Below are 7594 nucleotides of genomic sequence, written 5' to 3'. Positions count from 1 at the left end.
TAAGGTGGGTTCCGTTCCCAATAGCCATGTGACGATAGGGTCACCGGGGCGTTATAGATAAGTGATCATTTCACTAGCTTAAACAAGATAGGTGCTTGATGAACTAGTCACCAATATAACCTATCGCATGACCATAGAGTCACAACTGTGGGATTCCGCTCCCTAGCCATGTGACAAACAGTCACCTAGGCCTTTGGCCTTGGCTCTAAGTAACTAGCCTAGACTAGTCAAGCGCTTAGAATTTTCATCGACCTTAGGGTCGGTCCAGCATCAATGCTCCCAGAGTCATTCAATGCTGATACCGATTAGATCTAATCTTTTATCGGCCCTATGTTCATGACGCTATGCCGTTTCGGACTCTTAGGTCAGTAATACGCGACCAGTGCCGACCCTGACTAGTCAGTGCCATACATAAGTAAGCAATGCTACCAAACATATATCATATGTCAAATATCCAAATACAGGGTATTCAGCATGCTTTCTTTACAATTGCTAGCACAATTAGGATCATGCATAAACACAGAGGCTCAAGCTCTGAACAATCTTATTCAATATTCATAGCATGCCCTAATCACATGTTTCTCGTGCATCACATGCATTACATTTAGACATTCAACATGCGTCAAGAATAACCATGCATGTCACATATACACAGGGTGCAGTTTTCTTATCTCTGGTTCGAGCGAGAATTAGAACAAGAACAACCCTTGAGAACAATCAATCCTTTAATCCCTTAGCAGTCACCTAGTCATAACCAAATACAATCTTTGATTAATGAAAATCAACAAAGATAGGGTCTTGACCTAAACCCCACTCTCGGGACCCCAAAATGTACCCACACGGGGAGTAGATTCGATCCCGAGCCTTAAGGATTGAAACCCCGAGCCAAAAACCCTTAAAAACACTCAAAATGGGGTTCAGAAGAAACAAAGTAGCGCTACAGCGCTGCTCAATAGCGCCTTAGTGCTATACTCAGAACCCCAAACCGCCCAAACAAATCCTGTGTAGCGCTATAGCGCCCTCTGATGGGCGCTGTAGCGCTACCCCCAAACTAAAACACCCCTGAAACCTCCTTCTTTGATTCCTTCAATTCTAACTCGATTCCAATGCTTCCAAATCCCATTTTTGGTTCCAAATGAACCCAAAAACCATCATCACATGCCCCAAGCATCACAACCACAAGAACCCTAGCCAAAACTCCAATCAATTCCCAACTTTTCAACTCAAAAACCAGCTAAAACTTAACTAAGAAAACAGAGAAAAACCAAGAGTTCTAATGGCTAAAAACTCACCTCAATCTCAGCAACACACCCACTTCAATGGTGGAGCATAACCCTAGCTTATCCCAGCTTGGTCCCTTGGCTTAATTCCTCAAAAAGAGCTTGAAAATTCAAGGAGAAATGGAGAAAAACCAACGGGAGAGAAGGAAAGCAACACTCTATTTTCCTCTTCTTTCTACAGCCTTAGTGGCTAATATAAATCCTTAAGGGTGAAAAGACCTAAATTCCCTCAAGTGTAAAATAAAACCTTAACAGCCACGAAGGGCAAAACTGTCATTTCTCGACTATTTCGTTAATTATAATTAACGCCCTCCAATTCCCGCTATTCTCAAAATTCTTAAACACCAATAATCCATATCCCGTTACCCTTTAACTCCCGGCAACGCTCTAATCATTAAAATCACCCCGAGCCCCAAACTTAATCCCGTTATGACCAGACCGAACACTTACATTTCATGATCGTCTCATGCCGAAAAGCTCGAACAAATCCACATATAATGTGGTACCATTCATAACTCACCCACATGCATGAAAATACACAATTACGCCCTCAACAGGCCAGATTACCAAAATGCCCTTATAATTAAAAATACACTCATATGCATGCATTTATCATCATATTATAATATAATTCACATAAACATGCATAGAATCATTTTATAACATAATAAATCAATTATGTCCCTCCCGACCTCCTAATCAATGTCTTAAACCTTATTAGGGATTTTGGGGCATTACAAGAGCTCTAGGGCCGAGGTGTACATTGTCAGTTGCTCGTCCGCCACAACCGAGGGATAGTACAGGGACAGAGCCTAAAATTTGTATTTTTCCATTAGAGTGGCCTCTTATTGTATATAACTTTTGAACATTGTAAATTGTCTCTTTAACTTTGTTTTTGGGATCCCATGTACCAAATATTTATTTTAATGAAAATTAATTGTTCATGATCAAAATCTTTTAACCCTGGCCTGAATATTGACTTTAGGATCACATTTTTGTCCAAACGACTTGATTAGCAAGTCCTGCACTATTTCAAATACACAGTGTAACGGTCTTGGTTATCCAGGGCGTTACATACACAGTCTTAGAATCATCACACTTGACCTTCCCCAGGCGATGTGGGATTGCACAACTTTACTCGGTCCTTTCTCCTATGGATCACAGGATACTGACTGTCATAATCACTCCCCCTTAGGGGTCTGACGTCCCCTCGGCCACACTTCCGGCTTGGTCAAATCTCGGATACCATTTGTAACACCTCACGTCACTATGGTTGCTTCCTGGAATGACGACTGACCCTATAAACCAACACGAGTCTTTCCAGCGTGCTTTGTCCTCACTTGCACACTTCCTAGGAAAACTTCCCAGGAGGTCACCCATCATGAGACTACTCCAGGTCAAGCACACTTAACTTTGGAGTTCTCAAGTGATGGGCTACCGAAGTCAGAATCTCGTATGTTAATTATTTAAATATGACATATTTGAGTTTTTTACTTTCTTCATTTACATTTCCTCATGATACTCTTCATTGTATGGTAGGAAAAATTACATGTCATCTGTGAGATGCAGCTGACACAGTCTTCTGAGAGTTCGTCAACCCCATCAACTGTGCTTGAAGATGTAAACTTGGCTCTGGTGGAGTTGGTCTTCGGAAAGCATCGTGGCCACCAAACGGGATACGATCATCTACTTAGCACGAGGATGCTATAATACATCCACCTTCGCACACTATTGTTCCTCCACCATCGTCTAATGCTGAGGAGATACATTAGATGATGGAGCATATCAACTATGGGATGGAGCACATTAAGACCTACTGTGTCTGATAACTCTATAAAAATAATAGAGATATTTTAGCTCTTTTTGTGCATTAATTTAGTTTTGTTCTCAAGAATTTTAGTTTAATTTAGATAGTTTTATTTAGTTTTGAATAAATATTAATTTTAATATTTTTAGATTATTTTTAATTAATTTTTAGATTATTTTTATTCAGTTTCCCATTAAATAATTAATCTACCTCAATTATGTGTAGTTTTGAAGAAAGTTAAATTGATTTAAAATTCTAATTTTTTGTGCAAGGTTTTTCAGATTGCTACAATGAATGCTGCATCATTTCGAGCATAGTAGTAATTGAGGGACCAACGTTGGAAACAAGTCTAACTAGTCATTTATTGAGCTTTTAATGCCTTATTTGGTGATTTTTTGAAAAACAAAGTAAGCTGAGATTTAAATAAAAATGGTCCCAAAAGAAGAGAGGAGGTAACATGTGGAGCAAAGAGAGAATTATGATTTCCATAATTAGAACCCTAATTTTAAAAAGAAAACTCAGCCACCATTGAATACTTTCTGCTATTTTTTTCAGCAATCATTAGAGGGGAGAAACCCAAGAGATGAAGAAAAAGAAAAGAAAGAAAAAAAGAAGAAAATTGCAACGAAAAGGATAAGAAGAGAAGAAGACCACTCAAGACACCAATTTAGCTTGTTTTTCTTTACTCTTTTCTTCTAAACATTTTCACTTTTTCTTTGTATTTGTGGTTATGGACTCGAGATTATGATCTCTTTTTTTATCTCCTCAGTAGGATTCGTATATTTTTTGTTGACGATTTTCATCACCAGTCAATAACTATTTCCTTTATATAAATTTATTATGTTTGATGTATTTTTTAGTTTGTTTTTTAATAAATAGATAAGTGAAATTTGATTTTAGATATATCTATTAGAAAAATAAACTTCATTAAACTAGAAAATAGCATATCCACAAAGGGATCTACTCCCCTCCATTGAAAAATAATGAAAGTGGTCCTAGCTTGAGGAACAAGACCATTACTTAACAACAAAATTAGCCTGATGATCATTACAGATCCTTGAAACCTTGGAATCAGTACTTCAAAGTATGAATAGCTAAATTGGAATAATCGGACCATAGGAGTTTATTTTGGGAATTTTGATGCCCCATGTGTATAGATAACGAGTGATTTAATGTGTATATGAATTATTTACTTTACTTATCATTTAATTACTTGATAATTTAGTAATAAATCTAAATTTTTTTGTCAAAAAAACATTAATAACACTACTAATTGATCTCTTTTGTTGAAAAATTAGGTTATATGTATATAAAAGTACAGATACGAATTCTATAGAGCTTGACTTGAGTAAGATTATTTAGTGATAATTAATTAATTATGTGTATCTCCAGACGTACTCTAATTTTCTCAATTATAGTTTGCAAGTTTTCTCCATAATTAATTTAAAGAACGTAATTGGTGTCACTGATGCCCAACACTACACCGAGGTTTCATACCACTATTGGTGCAATTTATTATCGAGTCTCACACATTTGAATTTAATAAATATTATGAGATATCGATAAACAATCACAGAGTACCACCTCATGTAGTGTTGGGTATCTTAAAATGTCAAATAACAATACTCTAATTTGAAAGATCATACTTAATATCAAAATTGTCACACAAAAAAACACTATAATCTCATCATTACATCCCTAGTACAGTCCACAAACTCAAAGACTCAAATAAAAGACATTATAATACAAAATGTGACAACATTACATTAGCACTTTATTACTTCTCTAATTGGCCAATTAACTATCAATATGCGAACCTGAGATAACTGAGTTCATAATGGGTCGAGCTTTGCACATAGCTTCCAATGGCACAGCTTTGGGCATTGTAGTAAACTTACTTTCAGTCATATCAACTTTTTCCTCACCAATTCTTTCCCACTCAAAACACTGAATCAAAGACCCTAAAGTCAAGCCCACCACACGTTGAGCTAAGCCATTTCCAGGACAAGCTCTTCTTCCTAATCCAAATGACATTAAGTGCTTGTTACAGTCATTGCTCTCAAATCTTTCTGGCTTAAAGCTCTCGGGATCATCATCCCATAGCTTGGGGTTTCTGTGTATGGCCCACACATTGACCAACACCATTGTGTCACGTGGAATATCGTATCCCTCGACAGTGCAATCTTCTGATGAAAAGTGAGGTAAGAGCATTGGAGCAGCTGGGAACAGGCGTAGGGTTTCCGAGATGATGTTGTGAAGGTATGGTAGTTTGGAAAGATCTTGTTCCTCTATCAATTGTTGTTCACCAATTTGTTCGTCGATTTCAGCTTTTGCCTTTTTCAAGATTTCAGGATGGTTAAGCAGATTCGATAATGCCCATTCTAATGTCCACGATGATGTGTCCGTCCCAGCTGATAATAGGATCTGAAATAGGAAAAAGAAACATTTTTATATGATAGTGTACATATTAGTAACAGCAGACATTCCATTATAAATTATTCTTAATTTTTTTATGGAATGTGTACTATATCTACAATCTACAATGTTATATAAAAAAAAATTGAGTCATAATTTTTCTATGCATCAAAACAAAAGCAAAAAACTCACACTACAATAATATAAGTGTTTTTATGACTTTATTTGGAAGACATTAAAGTCTATAATGTCTTTCAATGGGAGAGACATTGTAGGTGGAGACATTGTAAATGAACATCACACATTGGGAGAGGTGAGAGACATCCCACATCTTCCAATGGAAGAGATGAGAGACATCTCACGTCTCTCAATAGTAAAAGTTGAAAGGTGTCAAAAAACGTAGACTTTCAATATCTCCTACTGAAAGTCGTGGGATGTCATGGGCTTCCAACGTCTCCCACCGTCCGGACCTCAAATTTTCAACTTCTTTCCTTCATTTTAATATCTTACAATTTTAACAATTAATAAAAAAATTCACTATCACCGAAAACAAGACATTTAAAATCTTCCTAATTTTTAATAATTCATTAAATGTAGTGCTACCAAAAAAAATTCACATATAAATATTTATATAACTCACCACTATGAAGCCTTTGATGATATCATCGGTATAGTATTCAGGATCAGTCTTCTGCAAAGCAAGCAAGTGGTCGATCATGGTAGTGTCTGATTTCATACTCCGACGCTCATCGACGAGTCGTTGTAAGAACACATCCATTTTCTTAGCAGCCCTTATCACCTTCATCTCATGACCCTTTCCCAACCATTTCAAGGCAGCCGGCAAGAACTCGGTGGGGTTGGCCACACCGCCACTGGGGATCGCCTCGTCCCTAATCTGCCTGAACAGCTTGGCTTCCTCATGGTCAGCCACGTCGTCGCCGTAGAACCGTTTCCCGGCCACCATTCTCATTATGATGTTGAAAGCCAAATTCGAGAACAACGTCTTCATCTCCACCTTGGCGAAATCAAACTTGTTATGATCGGATCCACGGAGCGAATTCCGAGCGAGAGTAGAAAGCAATCGCTTGATCTCGTCCCTACGCGTGTCCAGGCATGACTTGAGCCGGCTCGCCGAGAAGATCTCGATGGAGCCGATGCGGCGGAGGTTGCGCCAGTGGTCGCCGTAGGAGGCTGTTATCATTGTGGTGTAGTTATAGCCGAGGTACTTCCCAACCAAAGAACGTCCACGGTTGGCGAGAACGACGTCGTTTTTGGTGAAGCATTCTTCGGCGGCTGAATGTGATGATACGACGATAACGCGGTTGGGACCGAACCAGAGGGAGAAAACGGTGCCGTATTTTGCTGCGAGCTGGCGGAAACACCTGTGGACCGGTAGTTTTATGAGATGGAGGTGGCCGAAGAGTGGGAGAGAAGGTGGGGTTGGTGGGAGGTTTTTGTATTGTCGTTTTTGGGTTTGGAAGAAGAGCTTTAGTACCCAAAACGACAATGGTGAGGGCGAGACCTGTGTAGAGTAGTACTGGCTCTTCCATTTTCTGTGGCTATGGAGACTGAGTAGTTGAACTGATTCAATGCTATGAAGTTTTAGATAGTAATTGATTTTGAGTTATGTTAATGTGAATTGGATATATATATAGAGAGAAAAAATGCTAGTAGGGGTGGTATCATTATTGACCTAATTTCGAATTTTACACATTTGGATTTAATGAATATTATAAGTTATTGTTAACAAACTATAAGGAGGTGACACTTCATATGTTGTTAGACATCTTAATTAAGATGTGCTGTCCAATTATCATGTCCCATAATGTTTCCAACTAATATAATACTGACACTTCACTTAAATTTTTTTTATTAAAAAATTATTAACTTCTCTAATAATATGAGGTGTTAAAATTAAATAAAGTGTCAAAATTTTATTCATCGAACACGTTATAAAATAAGATAATTAGACAGAAAATCTTGATTCGCACGAAATAATATGTTAAGGTACTAAATAACATCACTCGTATATGCATATATATATATATATATATATATATAGTGAATAAGACTTTTAATTACCACCTTTTCA

At 37.6% G+C, this 7594-nt stretch overlaps 1 pseudogene; it reads right to left on the bottom strand.

Moving 5' to 3' along the window:
* Positions 1 to 4715: 4715 nt before the first annotated feature.
* LOC133812802 (cytochrome P450 81Q32-like) lies at positions 4716 to 7127 on the bottom strand (annotated as a pseudogene).
* Between the last annotated feature and the right edge of the window lie 467 nt (positions 7128 to 7594).

The sequence above is a fragment of the Humulus lupulus genome, chromosome 1 (assembly GCF_963169125.1).
Source record: "Humulus lupulus chromosome 1, drHumLupu1.1, whole genome shotgun sequence".
Classification (NCBI taxonomy): Eukaryota; Viridiplantae; Streptophyta; class Magnoliopsida; order Rosales; family Cannabaceae; genus Humulus; species Humulus lupulus.
The sequence above is the reverse complement of the archived record's forward strand: the minus strand, read 5'-3'. Positions and strand labels throughout refer to the sequence as shown.